This window comes from Canis aureus, chromosome 31, assembly GCF_053574225.1.
Source record: "Canis aureus isolate CA01 chromosome 31, VMU_Caureus_v.1.0, whole genome shotgun sequence".
Taxonomy (NCBI): domain Eukaryota; kingdom Metazoa; phylum Chordata; class Mammalia; order Carnivora; family Canidae; genus Canis; species Canis aureus.
Genome location: NC_135641.1, coordinates 35,427,740 through 35,445,603, shown reverse-complemented (window position 1 = coordinate 35,445,603; position 17,864 = coordinate 35,427,740). Strand labels below are relative to the sequence as shown.

General features: G+C 33.6%; 1 long non-coding RNA gene across 6 annotated transcripts in view; it reads right to left on the bottom strand.

Annotated features, from left to right (window-relative positions):
• The window catches only part of LOC144302653 (uncharacterized), a 540,109-nt gene that overhangs the window by 164,992 nt on the left and 357,253 nt on the right, over positions 1-17,864 (bottom strand). For 5 of the 6 annotated variants that reach the window (XR_013369624.1, XR_013369623.1, XR_013369627.1 and 2 more), the window contains 2 exons: positions 16,328-16,490; positions 12,391-12,472 (listed from right to left, as the gene is read on the bottom strand). The exons of the other annotated variant lie outside the window; for it this stretch is intronic. This is a non-coding gene — a long non-coding RNA (uncharacterized LOC144302653). The remainder of the gene's footprint in view (positions 1-12,390; positions 12,473-16,327; positions 16,491-17,864) is intronic. 6 annotated transcript variants of the gene reach the window in all.

The window sequence follows — 17,864 nt, the reverse complement described above, 5'->3', positions numbered from 1 at the left end:
GGACAAGAAATATCTTAGAGATTTGGAGATATATGGTCCCTGACTGTTCACCCATTGTATCAATCTTTTAAGCTGGCTATCTCTGGACTCCTTGGTATCACATAACAAAATGTCTATCTCCTTAAAGTAACATTAATCAAGGTTTCTGTTATATGCAATCAAACTCATAATTCAAATAGAGAAATAAAGTCCAACATATATCCTGTAATCTCTGAATAAATGCTATTTGTTATGTCTTACTATGATAAGGAGCTATGTCTGTTCTAAAGATCAAATATTTTAGAGAGTTATTTCATTAAAATTAAGTAAAATCTGATGGCTTGAATATCCATTTAAAATATCACTGTAAATTCATAGCTTTTCAGAGCCAACAGTAGCTTAAAAAATTTAAAGATACATAACATCATAAATTTTAAAGATACACATACCATGGACTGGCAATGGATCTGGGTGGGCCCATAGGGTTTTAAGTTCAGATACAAGTAGCAGTAATCTTGTTTCTGTCAAAACCTATGTGGTATTTGAGACACTAAGTACTTATGTCCCCAAATGAAAAAATGGGAAATAAACATTCTCTCTGTACACAAGCAAGGAATTTCTCTAGATCATATACAAGAAGTAAAATACCTGAGTATACAGTGTGCTTATTTTCACACTTAAAAATTGTTGGTTACATTCCAAAGTTGTTATGATTTATACAGTGATCAACAGTGCTTAAGATTTTCTACTTCTCTATATATTCATAAATAGTTCATATTGTTAGATCTTTAACATTTTTTCCCTATCTTATGGGTGTAAAATTGGGTCTTGCTGCTGCTATAATTCACATATCTCTGATCACTACTGGGTTAGATAGCTCTTTAGTTGTTTATTAGACATTTATATTTTATTCTCTTTGAAATATATACATATTCTTGATTATTTCCTCACTTTTTATTATTGTTAATGTTATTGACACTAATATTTTCTCTATTAGATTTGTGGAAAATAGCTTGTTCCAAACTTCCCTTTAATTTACCTTTGCATAAGTAATATTTTGTTGTAAAAATGTTTCACACTTTATATAATCAAATATATTAATTTTTTTCATTTTGATTTTTGTTTTATATTTTGCCTAGATACCATATTTATCCTAAGTGTCCTAAGATATATATATCTTATATATATATATATAATTTCAACACTAATAAGTATCTGTATATCATTTTAGATGTTTATCCCAACTAGAACTTATTTGATGCCTAATATGAGAAAGGAATTTATTCTATTTTTTTACAGAAGGTTGTTACTTCAATTCAGTTCATTAAATAGTACACCCTTCCTCACAGATTTTTCTTTTACCAAGTTGACATGTATTTCTTTGAAAAACAACTGGCAATATTTACCCAGTGAAAAATTATCATATTCAATGATTTGTTATGAGAATATCTCAGGGCCTTCAATATCTTTTCTATTTTCAGAACTGTTTTGGGTAATGATGATATTAATTTTATACTTCTGTAAGAATTTTAGAACCAATTTATCAAGACTCCTCCTCCTAAAAAGCTATTGGGATTTTGATTGTAATTATATTATCATTATATTTAAATTTGGGAAAATTTAATACTTTCAATATTGGGCCTTACTATTCACAAACAGGAATATTTTTTTTATTTATTCAAACCTTCCTTAATGATTTTCAATAATATTTTATAATTTGCTCCCTAGAGTTCTTACAGTTAACAATTTTTAGCAACAATTTATTCAGTACTTAACTAATTTTTGTTTGATATAAAAATATACATAAATATGCAGAAATTTTAATGAATTATGTGATATTTTTTAAATAAAGTGTATAGTACCTTTATATAGAGTTAATGTAAAGACAGAGTGTGCACTCAAATCAAATAAAAAAACACCCAACGGTGGTTTCCTCTAGAGACAGAAACAAACAAACAAACAAAAAACCACAGGAGCTATGTAAGGAGAGCATAGAGGATTTCAGCTTCATCTGTAAGTTATTATTTCTTTGAAACAAGAGAACAAATGATCTGAAGTAAATATAAAACTTTTTCTTAACTTTTGAATAGTGGACATATGTGTATTAATTGTATCCTTGTAGTTATACCATCTTTACATATTATCTTTATTTAATTTTCCATATAATTAAAAAAGAAATACAGCGATGCAAGACTTTAAAAGAGACACATAATAAAATCAAATAAGCAAACAAGCCACTAGAAATAGAATATACAGCTATGTACTAGCCATTGATTTATCCAAGAGGAGTATTCCCTGGTCATCAGAGGAATCCTAAGCAAGTGCTGTACATTGCCAGGTGTCAGCAGATCTCCAGTCAACCTGATAATAGCACCATACTTCACAGTCTTGTAAATTTTACACAACTGATATTCTTATATGCTGGCCTATGCTTCCTCTCAACCGCCTCAAGAGTGATCTCTAAAACCCTTTACATTATAAAGAGATCCTCCTTTAACCTGATACTCTTCACAGAATTCTCCTTTCCTGTCCTTTCCTGAGGCTAAGACCTGACTTTTTTTTTTTTTTTTTTTTTTTTTTTCCCTCCCTGAAGCTTTCTTAAGGGAAAGAGGATGTTCATTCTCCCATACTTTATGTATCTCTGGACAAGGAAATAATCTTGTTAGTATTCTCTTAGTGTTTCATTGTCACTTTCAAGTAATTTTTCCTTTAAAAAGAGCATGAAGGTTAAGTTTAAAGACTTTTGAGAGATCAGATTGCCTGATCCTGAAGTCTGGCTCCACTTTTTCTATAGTTATTTGATCTTGGGAAATTAGTAATTCTTTCTGTATCTCAATGTCTTTATTTAAAAATGAGAGATTAAAAAAAAAGACTTAACTTCTAGACTTGTGCGAATTAAATCAATTAATACATAAAACACATAGAAAGTGGTTTTTGAATAAACTAATTATAATTTTTTTCACATACATTCATTACTATAATGTTTACTAGAAAAGTCCAAACTATATCTTTTAATTCCCATTATTGCTTTTATGTATTACCTCTATAGTAGCACAAAATCTCAAATATTTCAATATTTTTAAAATAAAATTCTGATATTTCCCTTTAGTTTTCTCTGTGGAGAATTCTAGTCATTTATTTCATGTATTCTCTTATGAGATGATTCCAGACAACTTGTAAGCTTATCTGCTCCATATTTTATAGACGATTGATAGTGATTCCCTCCCAAATTTTTAAAAGGACATGCAAATATAAAAATGCTGGCTGGATGTACGTAAGTGAACTAAGAAAAAATATCTCATAAAATAACAGTTTAAACTATATAGCTACTAATTTTCAAATGTATTGAATCCAAAATAATCAAGACAAATACATTTAACAAGATATGAGAAAAAGTCAGACCTAGATGCATTGCATTACAGGTGAACACCCCTTGGCTCAAGTGAATTAATTTACATATTGGTCAACAGGATAGAATCTCCTCCCATGGGAGCTGTAGCATACTGAACAATTTTGGTGGTCTCGGAGCCCACTAAATCAGAATAAAGACCAAAAGTCAATGAAAATATAATTATGGCTCTAGAGATTTATATCTACAAATTTATTCTTTACTACAAATAGCAAATGCTTTAATAAAAGTTGAAAAAAATCTCATTTATTAAGATAAGTAGCTTGGTCTAAATCTTGATTGCTCCCCTTTCAATGGTATAATGAAGATAAAGTACACATTCAAATCATTATAGAGTTGAAACACTTGCACAACTTTCCCCAATTCTTCAAGCAAGAATTCCAGGCTTAAAACAGCCCTAATTGGCACTAATTCCATGACCAAAACATGAAAAATTAAGTTGGGCCAATGTGATGTGTTACATTTGTTTTGTGAAAGTCCAAATTTGCAGACTGATGCTCTGAGTTTCTTTGTCATTGACCACTTTAATAAAAAGTACTCTATCCAACAGTACAATAGCAGCATTAGTCTTCAAGTCTTTCATAATTTAAAAATTAACATTAACACTTCTCAAAGTATAGTCTATAGACTTCTAGGTGGCCTCAATACTGTTTGTTCTAGGTACATCCAGGAGGATAAGACAATTTTCCTAACGATGCTATTTGCTTTTTTGCCGTGATGGCATATAGTTTGAAAGCAATGGCACATAAAGCTCCAGGCCTTTAACCATGAGTCAAAGTAATGGCCTAACAGTGCCAGTAATCATTAAATTCTTCACAGCAGGGATCCCTGGGTGGCGCAGCGGTTTGGCGCCTGCCTTTGGCCCAGGGCGCGATCCTGGAGACCCGGGATCGAATCCCACATCGGGCTCCCGGTGCATGGAGCCTGCTTCTCCCTCTGCCTGTGTCTCTGCCTCTCTCTCTCTCTGTAACTATCATAAATAAATAAAAATTAAAAAAAAAAAAAAAAAATTCTTCACAGCAACAAACCTGAAGTAAGAAGAAACCAAAACAGAAAAGAAAAAAATCATTTTAAGAATATCTTTGAGAAAAAAAAAAAAAAAAAAAAAAAGAATATCTTTGAGCAGTGAAAAGTATATTAAATGTCAACTGTCTAGCAGTATTTTTTCAATATTCTATATGATGAAATGGAAAGTAAGCATAAAGCTTTTTAATTCAGATTTGAATCACTGTGGTCATCTGGAAGAGAAGCAGTTGTGCAGTTGTTTGAGTTGTGAGCAGATCCAGCCTTTTTTTTTTTTTTTTTTTGGTGACATACCATTTTATTTGAAAGAACTATGTAGAAAGACCAAGTATATTTGTTCAGTCTCAGATATTCAACAAACATTTTCTTCAATATGAATTAAACAAATCTATTCCTTCAAAGACAACAATTGAACTTAATGGTCAATGATAAAATTTGAACTTTTCAGTAAAACATTAGGAATTTGGAAAACAGAGAGCTATCATCATGAGCTCGATGGCTTCCCAACATAGAGACTTTTCTGATGAGATTAGTAATGATAAAAAATGAATGATTTAATTTTTAGTATTTTTGAAAAGAAATATGTCATTATTGGAAGATCTGCATCATTCAATGAAACATTATCCAAATGATTAATCACATAAAAAGTTACATTCAAAATACAAGATGGACCAATGGGTTTCAGTGTAATAGAGCATGAAAAGTTCAAAGATGTGACTTCATTATCAGCATTATGACTAACCTTTAAGAAAGTACCACTTCTCCAGTTTGAGCATAGTAACAAAGAAAAATATTCTTAATTATATAAAAAAACTATCAAAACACTCTTCAGTTTTCTAACATTTGTGTTTGAAGCTGGATTTTCCTCATATATTTAAATCAAAATAACATACTCTGCAACAGATTGAATGCGGAGCAGATATGAGAATCCAGGTGTTTTCTATTAACCCAGATCGTATGCTGATTTGCAAAACTATAAAATAACATCAATAATATCTTTAAAGTTTTCTCTTGTTTTGGAAAAATAGTTATTTTTTGTTTTTAAAAAGTTTTTTATGTTAACATATGGCAGGCTTATTATTATTCTTTTTAAATGAAGTAATACATTTTTAAAAAATTCTTATAGGATGGATATCAATAGATTTGACCTTTGTAAACAAAAGCTTTTTAGGTTCCTTAATGATTTCTAAGAATGAAGAAATCCCGGATCAAAAACTTTGAGAAACACTGATCCAGATCAAGGATCAGTCCCTTTCTCATCTGGGTTTCTTCTCTTGGAATAGGAAATTTCTGTCATTCTCTGCAGCAATATTAGGGAAGGCAGGTTCCTTTACAATCTGCCACAGCACTGCCTCCTAGTGTCTAATTTATCATTCAACGAAATGATTTTCTCAATACCTCTCTGTTTTTTTTCATGGTAGGCCCTGCTCGTCAAAATATATTTTTCATAAAACATTTTCAGCCACATTCCTGTAATAAAATTGCTACTTTAAAACTAGTTTAAAATTTTGTTTTCACTTCTATTAATATCCACTTTAGATCTGGTTCATTGTTCAAATCCATTAACATTTTGTAGCTGAATTTTCTATTGGAACATAACTCTGTATCACCTGAAAATTTAATTTAGAACTCCTAAACTTTATTAATAAAAAGTATTTGATAGAGTACTGATGACAGCAAACTTTTTTCACTTTATTAGAGTGTGAAAGATTATCAGTAATTAACCAATGTTGGTTATAAAAATATTGGTATATTTTTAATCAATAGTAGAGCCAATAACAATGTTATTATCAATTTCATATTCAATCATCTTATGAAGAAGAAAAAGAAGAAGAAGGAAGAGGAGGGGGGAGGAAGAGGAGAGGAGGAAGGGGAAGAGGAGGAAGAGAAGAAACAGATTTCTCTGTTTCTATTTAGAGAACACATGATGGTTTCCTTGTGATCTCTGTTATTATTTCTGAATTCTTCAAATATTTTAAGAGGCATCAATGTCAAGCTTTTCAGTATCTTGTTTCTAGGAAACTTCTATACTTATTGCATACTTTAAAAAAATAGAACATTTTCTTGTAGCCTCCCTCCAGAACCTCCCATTTTAATTTTTATTTCTTAACAATTAACAGTAATAATTTTTACAGCCTCTACAAACCATTCAGTAAACTTGGATATAATATTTAAAAGAGTTTATAATGTTCATGTTCTTATTTCTTCCAATTTGGTCAGCCAAGTTATCCCATTGTGACTTAGTATGATGTCATTTTAAGTCTCATCTAAGAGTATAAGGCAATCACTAGGGTAAAGAACTTCTAAGATGGTCCCCAATAACCTTTTCTTCCTGATATCCATGCCCTGTGTAATTCCTTCTTCTTGTGTGTAGGCTTGACTTAACTGTATCGCTTGTATTGAATAAAATGTAGAAGTGTTGGAATGTCACTTCTAAGATTAGCTTATTAAAAAAAGACATACTGTCCCACAATTTCTCTTGGATTGCTTACCCTTGGGAAAATCGATGACCATATTATATGACAAACCTGTAGATAAACCTACAGGGTGAAGAGTCAAGTCCTGCCAACAACCACATGAGTTAGCTTGGAGGCAGAACTTCCTCCTTGTGATGAATCTTTCAGGTAAGATCATAGACACAGCTGACAGCCTGAGAACAATCTTATGATAGACTTTGAGCCTACAGTTCTCAGCTAAGTCACATCCAGATACTTGACCCACAGAAAACTGGACAAAGACGATAAGATATCCAGGCAGGAAAATATAAAATTCTCTACGCCAAGAACTACAGCATCAATAGTGTTGAAGTCATGTCTTAAAATTTATATATAAGGGTATTAGTTAAAGTGATTAAAGGTAATACCTTAAAGTAATTAAGGGTAATAGTCATTGAAGCACATACAAATGCTGCAGGGGTTATTTTAATATAGTTTTATCCAATTTCTGAATTTTCAGTGGCTTCTTGTCCTAATGGATACGTCATGGGAACACTAGACTGAATAATATTTAATTTATTAAATATTATTTATAAGGATTGTTTTTACAGAGACAATAGTGTTTTCTTGGAGTTATTTTACTAATGACAAAACTGAGTCCTCAAGAAATAAATATTGACACTACTGCTATTTGGTTTGAATCACTGTTTATAGCCACACTAACTACACTGATATATGTGTCTCTTTTACTATCCACTCAGTAACCTCTGAGGTAGTTACCATGGCCACTTTTTTTTTTATCATGGCCACTTTTTAAAAAGATATATTAAGATTCAGAGATATTTAATAGCTTTTTTGGGGGGGATAAATATCTCAGCTAATAAGTAGCGACCTAAAGAGCTAACAGTCAGATTTCAAACCTCATTTAAACAATAAGATTACAATCCATAATTTCAGATTTATTTTTTTTCCATTTTTAAATTGGGTTATGTGTATTCCTATTGTTGAATTTTAAGAGTTCTTCGTATATGTTGTATACAAGTCCCTTATCAGATATTTATTTTGTAAATATTTCTCCAGGTATGAGGCTTGTCTCTTTACCTTCTGGACAGTGTCTTTCACAGAGCAGAAATGTCTTATTTTAATAAAGTTCAACTTGTTGCATTTTTTTTCTTTCATGGATTATGTTGTTGCTGTGGTTTGTATCTAAACTCATTGCCAGGAGCATTTGAGTGGCTCAGTTGATTAAGCATCTCCCTTCAGCTCAGGTCCTGATCTCAGAGTCATTGCCTGGGCTCTGTGTTAGGCTCCCTGCCCAGCAGGGAGTCTGCTTCAACATCTCCCTCTGCTCCTCCTGTGCTCCCCCTTTTGTACACTCTCTCTCTCTCTCTCTCTCTCTCCCTCTCTCCTCTCTCTCTCTCTCCCTCCTCTCTCAAATAAATAAATAAAACCTTCTAAAAAAAATAAACTCACTGCCAAACTCAAGGTCACTTAGATTTTTCCTATGTTGCCTTCCAGAAATTTTACAATTTTACATTTTATATTTTTGCTTTAGTTTTTTTATTTCTAGAATTCCCTTTTGATTCTTTTATAGAGTTTTCATTTATCTGCTTATGTTATCCATCTATTCTTGTATACTGCCTACTTTTGCCATTACATATCTTAGCATGTTAATCATAGTTATTTTGAAATTATTACATCTGGAATTTAAAATCTTTGCCATATGTGGGATTCTAATGCTGTTCTATATCTTCGCACAGTGGTTTTTTATTTTTTTTCATTTTCCTTTTTGCCTTTTAGTATTCCTTATAATTTTTGTTTAAAGCTTGGTATGATGTTCCAGGTAAAAGGAACTGAGGTAAACAGGCTTTTGATGTGAAGTTTTATTTATCTGGCCAGAAGTTAGCCTGTGTTTACCTTTGTTGAAGCTATGTCAGAAACTAGAATTTCCTCTGGTGTATTAGTGTTTGTCTCCACTGTTGTCTTTGGGCTTCTCTAGTGACTTCTTAAATAAGGTCTAAGATTTGTAGTTCTTTCAGTTTTAATCATCTATTATTGTACAGATGCCCCACTGATGTGGATATAAGTGTTGGGAGGGAAGAAACAAATCTCTAAATTTTTATTATTAAACCTTGGCCTTTTAGTGTGCCTATATCCCTGAGATATGACTTTCACAAATGCTTCTTTGCTTCCTCATTCCCTCCTGGGTAAGAAAGAAAGACTACTGGGGGCTGCCCTTCCCCCTGCCATTAATACTTTAGGAAAACTTTTCACCTTGAGGTCTTGTCTCTGTTACAGGAATATAATGAGGGAAAGAATACTCTAGACTTATTTCAAAATGATATCTTTCCCTCCCCTGTTGGACACATGAAGATTTTCTGCATTGTTCAGAATGAGAATCTGGTTAGGTTTCTGGAGATAAAACATAGAGAAGGCTGGGACCTCTGGAGTTTTCAATTCTTAAGCTAGTCCACACCGAGTCTCCAGTAATTCCTCAATTGCAGGAAAACATTTCCATGTTATTGGCTCCAGGGGTATGAATGTGTGTGCCTATTGCTGGGTTCCTGAACATGGAGAATTGGTTCCTGGGCCATGGCTGAGCAGGCTTACAGCTGGGTCACAGGATTGCTACAGGATATACAGTTAGATTGAAGCTGGTGAATTAGCCAGAGGCAAAATCTTAAATGTAGATAGAAGAAGATATATTACCTTCAAAAAAAAGATTGATGCTTATTTTTTCAGTATAAATGTTCAAAAACTAGACAATAACCTATAATTTAAGGGATTGAAGGAAAATGATACAAAATTCTAATTCAAAATTCTATAACCAACAAAGATATCCTTCAAAAATAGAGATGAAGTCTTCCAAAGCTAGCTTTGATGGGTAAGGAACTTGGAAGCCATCATTTCTATCCTCATAAAAAGAAAAAAGCTGAAGAAACTGAAAAATGATAAATCTTCTTAAATCCATCAGAGAATTAAGGTCACAGGACAAACTAGTGAGAGAAGCATACATAAAATAACAGCTTACCGGGAACAGAATTTGAACACTGGAGCCAATACTGTCACTAATCAACATCACTAATTATGAGGGAAATGTAAATTAATGTAAATGTAAATTCAAAACCACAGTGAGATATCATTCATACCTGTAAGAAGGGCTGTTAAAAAAGGCAAAAGATAACAAGTGTAGGGAAGGATATGGAGAAAAGGGAACCCTTGCACATTGTTGGGGAATATGTAAATCAATGCAGCCATTATGGAAAACAGTATGGGGGTTTCTCAAAAAATAAAAATAAAACTACCATATGACCCAGCAATTCCACCTCTAGATTTTATTTGCAAAGGAAATGAAATATGTACCTCAAAGAGATACCCATAATACTGTATGGCATACTTGAAATTTGCTAAGAGGGTAGAACTTAAGTATTCTTGATATGCACACACACAATGTAAGGTGACAGATTTGATGATTAGCTTGATTATGGTAACATTTTACTATATATATATATATATAAAATCATCACATTGTGTAGCTAAGATACATGCACATTTTGTCAGTTATGCCTCAATAAAGTTGAGGAAAAAAGTTTTGCCACTGATTTGATTTTTAGCAGTCTTATGATGTTTCTAGATTGATTATTCTTTATATTTATCTTGCTAAGGGCTTCAGAGTTTTTTGAATCTGGATTTATTAAATTTTTAAAAAATGTATGCTCATTAACTTTTGTTTCTGTCCCATTCTCTTGCTTTTGTCCTGATTTTCCCATTAACTTCTGTAAGACTTTTCACTTTCTCCCACCTTAATCTAATGCTTTCAATTTGTCCTTTTAGTTCACTTATCTGTGCTTCAGTTTGTATATTTTCTATTTTCTGTCAATTCTTAATTTTGTTTTGTTGTTCCCAGTCTGCTGTTAAGTCAAAGTAACAAGAGTTTCTGATTTTACATATTATAATTCTCAAGTCTAGAATTTTAACTGTTTATAGTTTTCTAATGAAATTCACCAGTTTGTCTTTTTATTATATGTTTATCTATTTTTAAACATAACAAATATAGTTATTTTTAATTTTTTAAAAAAATCTAATTTATATTTGCATATCCATGGTGTTTCTATTTATTTATTTTTTTTCTCATACTATCTTTTGATATATAAATCTGATATAAATCTTCTGATAGAATAATTAATATGTTGTTTAAAAATGTCAGCTTGACTGAGTTCTTATATTAAGATTCTGGGGAAGAATATATTTGTAAGTTCATTCTTATTGACAGAATTCAGTTCCTCATGGTTTTAAGACTGAGGTCCCCATATTCTTGATGGCTGTTGGCCACAGGTCAGTCTCAACTCCCAAAGGCTGCACTCCCAACTACATGCATCTTGACATTGGCCATGGCATATTGAATCCTTCCCTTGCTTAGAATGTCTCCAATCATCCCTTCTGCTCCACCCATGATCTCTTTAACAAAGGATTTTCCAGCTACATCTTTGTTCTTCTCTCTAGAATATGCCTTCTTTTTTTTGTAATATAAATAGTATTTCCCAAATCTTCAAATTCCGTTTCCTTGAACTTATCTCTTTCATCTTGCATTTTACTAGAAACAGTATGGAGAAACCAGGCCATACCTTCAACACTTTGCCTAAAAATCTCTCAGTAAGGAGGGTCTTCAGAAGGTTTGTTTGTTATTTCTGGGTGGTGATTATTCTTTTTTTTTTAATAATAAATTTATTTTTTTATTCGTGTTCAATATGCCAACATACAGAATAACACCCAGTGCTCATCCCATCAAGTGCCCCCATCAGTGCCCGCCACCCAGTTCTCCCCACCCCCCGCCCTCCTCCCCTTCCACCACCCCTAGTTCGTTTCCCAGAGTTAGGAGTCTTCCATGTTCTGTCTCCCTTTCTGATACTCTTATTTAGTTGTTATAATCCAAGAAGAAATATTTAGGCTACTGTTTTGTCTGCCCAATGGTGACACTATCTTATCCCCTCTCCCTTCTTGTCTTGTTAAATCCCTTTTTTACAGAAAGTTTATATTTCAGATGGTGTAAGGATGTGTTTCAGGCTAACTGGAGATTTTTCTATGATCTAGGGTTTTTAAGAAAGATTTATTTATTATTTATTTGTTTGTTTGCTTGTTTGAGATAGATAAAGAGAGATAGAACACATGTGAGCTGGAAGGAGAGAGAAAAAAAGCAAATCTGAAGCAGACTCTGTCCTAGGGCTTAATATTATGACCCTGAGATCGTGAACTGAGCTGAAACCAAGAGTCAGCCACTTAACTGACTGAGTCACCCAGAAGCCCCTATGATCCAGGAATTTTAACCTAAGAGTTTTGAGATTCTACTCTTTGTCAATGATAATAAGCAACAGTATAGTTCTTTCCCCATCACTCCAAGCAAACATTCTTTTTCTTATTCTCACAGATCAAATGATTTCCCGATTATGGTTGTAGATATTTCTCATTTAGTCCTGTGTCATCTGCTTCTAGCCAATTCCCTCTTGACACCATTGTTGTAGTAAAGATATTGTTTTTGCACCTTACCTTAAGTATTTTGCTTTTTCCTCAAAGACTGCTTTTTTGCTGGACCTTGTGAGCTGCAAGTGTGGTATTATCTGTTCAATACCTTTAAAAAAAGATTTTATTTATTTATTTATTTATTTATTCATTCATTCATTCATTCATTCATTCATTTGAGAAAGAGAAAGTGCACACACAAGTGGGAGGAGGGGCAGAAGGAGAAGCAGGAAAAAAAAAAAAAAAAGGAGAAGCAGGGAGCCCAATATGGGACTGGATCCCAGGATGTGGGATCATGATGACCTAAGCCAAAGGCAGATTTAATCAAATGAGCCACCCAAGTGACCCCATTAGATACCTTTTAACTATTTTCACCCTTACATGCCATCCCTGATGAATATCTACTGTTATGGACATTCTTTCCAACCATTTTGTACTTTTGAGTGTTAGCTCCTCCAGCTTTCATTGAATATAGAGTCTGTGTTCATTTCTCATAAATCATGTGGCTATGGGATGATTTCATGGAAAATAATGGAGGAAACTTCTGAAACACTGAAGTTTCTTAGGAAATGATTTCATCTTGAATAATTTATAGGAAAAAATTCAACATGTTAACAAATAAAACAACAGGTAATTGTTATATACTTGAAACAAACTTGAACAGTATGTATGCTACGATGTACTTGAAAATTGATATTTGTAATTACATACTTGGATAAATCATTACTCTGACTAGTTTTTTGAACTATAAAATGTTTTGGAGAGACCTAACATTTCTAAGGTCACTTTCTCTTCTAAATATTTAGGGCTCTATTACTTAATTCATCAAAGTTCTGGTTTGCCAAAGTTTAATTATAGTAAGACCAGTTTTGCAAGTAAATGCTCCCTTTAGAGTAATGAATTTGGATTATATAAATATTATGTACAGGACATGTTTATGTTAAGAAAGTTAAATTTCCAACTTATTTCTTAAAAACCTCTTAATTTACAATAGAAAAAGTACTTATATTTTCCAAAAAAATTATAACATATGATTATTATTATAAATGATTCAAACTCTCTTAACATGAAAACACTACTGTATTTTCTCTTTGCTTTGGTATGTTAAAAGAATGGAATAAAAATTTTTTCTCACTTCTACAGAAATTTTTAATATTAAATTTTCCCTTTTCCTCAAAGAAAGAAGGACTGGTTTTAGGTTTCGGATGTTTCCAAATTTGGATTTAATAGATCATACATAGGATGCCTGGGTAACTCAGTGGTTGAGTGTCTGCCTTTGCCTCAGGGTCTTATCCTGGGGTCCTGACATTGAATCTCGTGTGGGGCCCTCCATAGGAAACCTGTTTCTCCCTCTGCCTGTCTCTGTGTGTCTCTCATCAATCAATAAATAAAATCTTAAAAAAAAATAATATGCCATACATGTCTCTTGTCAAATAAGAAGAAAATATATTTTAAGAAAAGATAAAATATAGGATTCTCCTTAGAGAAACAATAAAAGAGGAATACTTTCCCCTGTAAAAAAGCAGTTCAGATAATTGAGAAGAGAGCTGCCTAACCAAGGAGTTGATTGTGGTGAAGTTCCACAGGACTCAGCCTGGAAAGAGTTGAGTAAACAGACCAAATAGCCATTTTAAAGAGCTTCGTGGGACAGCCCTGAAGCCCTGCTGGAATGGAAATGTTGCCCTAACACTTCTCAGTCTTTACTTTAGAGAGAACTTTTCATTGTCTTAGTCCAGAAGATTATTATTATCTTCAAATAGTCATTATCAAGACCCACTGAATAAAAAACTACTAATTATAGCATATTTCCCAAATAACTTTACTAATACATTCACTCAGATTGAATGCACTTTAAATGTACAAATTAAATCAGGACATCTGGAACTTTCAAGATTATTGCCTAGGGATCATGTATAATAGCTATTTATTCAGCACATTATTACTTTTTCAAGGAACAATTAAGCTCATGATCTTATTTACTCTCCATAATAAAAACTGACAGTGAAGTACAATTGAAAAATTCTGGCCCAGGACTCAGAGATCTAAGACCTAATTTGGCTCTGTTTCCAAAGTCACTTAATTTCACTGTAAAAAGTCACTTAATTTCAATATGCATCACTAAATTCTGCTTTTTTCGGTAACAAAACACCATTTTTTCAATCTATTAAGAGCTTATGTTGTTCAGATGAGACAAGTGCCTCCACTGGCATAGGAGTTGAAGCCATTGCCTGAATGTCAGTGATTTATTATTCATTAATGGACATAGAGACCAATTATGAGACAGCAACACTAATTCCTGGGACTTTTGTTAGAAAAGAGACTTTCGGGGTACCTGGGTGGCTCAGTGGTTGAGTGTCTGCCTTTGGCTTAGGGTGTGATCCCACGGTCACACCCCGGGATCAAGTTATGCATCAGGCTTCCCACAGGGAGCATGCTTCTCTCTCTGCCTGTATCTCTGCCTCTCTCTGTGTCTCTGATGAATAAATAAATAATAGCTTAAAAAAAAAGAAAAAAGAAAAGAGACATCCTTTTCTGCGGATTACTAAACTGGTAGAATTAAGGCCTGGAGGTCTAGAAGTCCCTGTGTTAGACAATCTTCCAGCAAACAAGGCCAATGCAGAGGAAAATAAAATAAATACTGAGAAAGACAGAGACCTCTTGATTCAACATGAGTTTGTGTATTCATTCAGCCATGTTTACCCAACACACTCTTCTTTTTTTTCCTTTAGTCAGTTTGTGTTGGAGTTTTGACATTTGCAAGAAGACAAGTATGACTCATACATTATCTTTAACTATAAAATTATATAAGTAACTACATTATAATTTCCAAAGTTAAATCACTATAATGCAAAACGTAAGAGGAAGTAATTAAATACAGACTCTAAAGTCCCTAAGTGCAGGGATCTTTTCTTCCAATGACAATTCATCAGCAGCAAGAACAACACTTGAACATAGTATGCATTCAATACATATTTGTTGAATGAATGAATGGATTTTAATAATAAAATGGGGAAGCCATTTTCTAGTTCTATCCCCCTTATTGGTCCTACTGGAAGAAAGAAAGTACAATATCATTTACTTGCCATTGAGTATGGTGCAGTTCAGAAACGCTGGAACCTTTTTTGTCTTCACGAAATTGGAAAACACGGGACTCTCCACAATTCTTACTTGTATGGCTGACCATGAATACAGTTATTGTATCCATGAAGATCTAAAACATCTATTTTATCATAATTAAATCTTTATTTGAACATACATTTTTCATAGGTTTATATAATGAAAGAATAATTCCATGATTATCAGGCGTTTTCTGATCATTTACTATGTGCTAGGAATTGTGTTATTACAATATTATGGTAGAAATAGCAAAATAACTCCTAGATGTATTTCCCATTAGCTATGAATAAAATGTTTACCTCATAGAGTTTGTGAGGGTAAAAAGATAAAAATGTAATTCTACATGTGAAAATACATTATAAGCTAGAAAAATTAATATGTACATCTAAGGTGTTTCTTAAGGGCAACCCAAATTAGTACTTAAAATTGGGTCAAAGATCATGGACATGAGCAGTTGCCCTGAACCATGTCTATAGAATACAAAAAATATAGAATAATGTAGAATAGAAAGTAGAAATTGGCAGAATGGTCCCTAGAACACAACTCTAGAAAGCATCATTCATACTAATCATACAAAGTTGCCGCCCTAGGTCATGAGTAGAAATGGCCCATTTATGACAATTGGTCTCTCATCTTGCTGTCAGTGACACTTCAGTCCCTGTTAAAGTATCTTAAAACATACCTTTATTCCCAAAGTTACTTTATATATACTCACGGCTAAGGCCTATAACCAACCACATGGATTCTACATTCTACCCTCCTTTCATCTCCAGATTCAGCTTCCCACAGGGATGCCTACTGCCAAGACCACTCTGTTGGAAAACTGTAGGAAGGCACTTTGATTTACATTCTGTTCCCCACGGATGCACTGTCTCCATCAGGCATTGGCAAGACTTTTTCCAATCTCTTCTGCTGCCGCTGGCACTTTTGTTGGGCATTGTTGCTGCTTCTTCCTCTGCCAGAAACTTGCATCCCTGCTGAAATGGATACCTCAGAGAGCCAATGTGGTTCTTTGTGGGAGAAGAAAAAAAAGAGCCATTAGCTCAAGCTTTTTATTAAAATATAGAAACCTGGAAATAGCCGTGATGGTTTTGCGGACAGCAGGACACTTAAAACTTTACTAGAAAATTTGAGGATGGCCAGGCGAAGTCCATTTTTTGTTTCAGAGAATTTCCATTGTCCAGATTCTTGAAAGGATTAATGAATCGAAGCTGTGTTAATCATAAAACATGATTCAGGGCCCACAGGACTGAATCCATGGTTTATCAGCTACTCATCAACTAACTGGATTTAGCAATAGGTAGGGAAAGAACTGCTGAAAGCTAAGTCTTTTCCAGAGTCAGTGGAAATTTTTTATTCCTTCAGCATCTCTAACATTCTGAACCCAGTGCATTTTCCACAGGCACTATGGCCAATGTCGAAGTATAAATGCTTCCTTCACTTCTGCTGTTCTGTTTTATCATAGGGCTATTATAGCACCTCATAGTCTTAATCTCTCAAACCCTCCAGAGGAATTCCATATAAATCTATGTGCATCTGGGTCAGGGACTAATTTTTTGACAAGTACAACATTGTGCTTAGAATCAGCTCTCCTATTGGGAGTCGAATTGTATCACCCCCAAATTTATATGTTGAAGTTCTAACCCCAAGTACTTCAGATGTGATTGTTTAAAGGCTTAAGGTAAAATGAGGTCACTAGGGTGGGCCCTATCCCAATACGATGGATGTCCCTATAGGAGGGGGAAGCCTGGTGACAGACATATACAGACAGAGGACCACGTGAAGGCACACGGAGAAGACGGCCGTTTACAAGCCATGGAGAGAGGCCTCAGAAGAAATCAACCCTGATGGCATATTGATCTCAAATTTTCAGCCTCCAGAAGTTTGAGAAAATAAATTTGTAGCATTAAGCCATCCAGTCTGTGTTACGTTGTTATGGAAGCCTTAGCAAACTAATACATCTCCCATTTTAGAGCCAAAGTTTTGTTAATAGAGGATTCCAATTCTGGTGTCCCCATCATTCCTTAAAATAAATTCTCCCTCAGAAGCCTCTCCAGTCTTCTTCCTCCTGACATATATAGCAGGTAGAATCCCAGTGCTGTATGCAGCTGAAGCTTGAGGTGAGCCACACAGGCCTCCTGCTCAACCCAAACACTCCTATTTTACTTTTAATGAACTGTCACAGCCCTATTGTTGGTAGCATCAGTATAACAGATGCCCCTTTTAAAAAGGTAAGAATTACTTTGCCATACATCAGTCTCATTAAAGTTCACAAATATGAACAGAGAGCAAAAGGCAAATTCTACTTAAAAGAGAGTAATGCATTTGTTCATCTGCTTCCACTTTGTAATAACATCTTTAGAAGAACCTCCCTATTGCTCTTC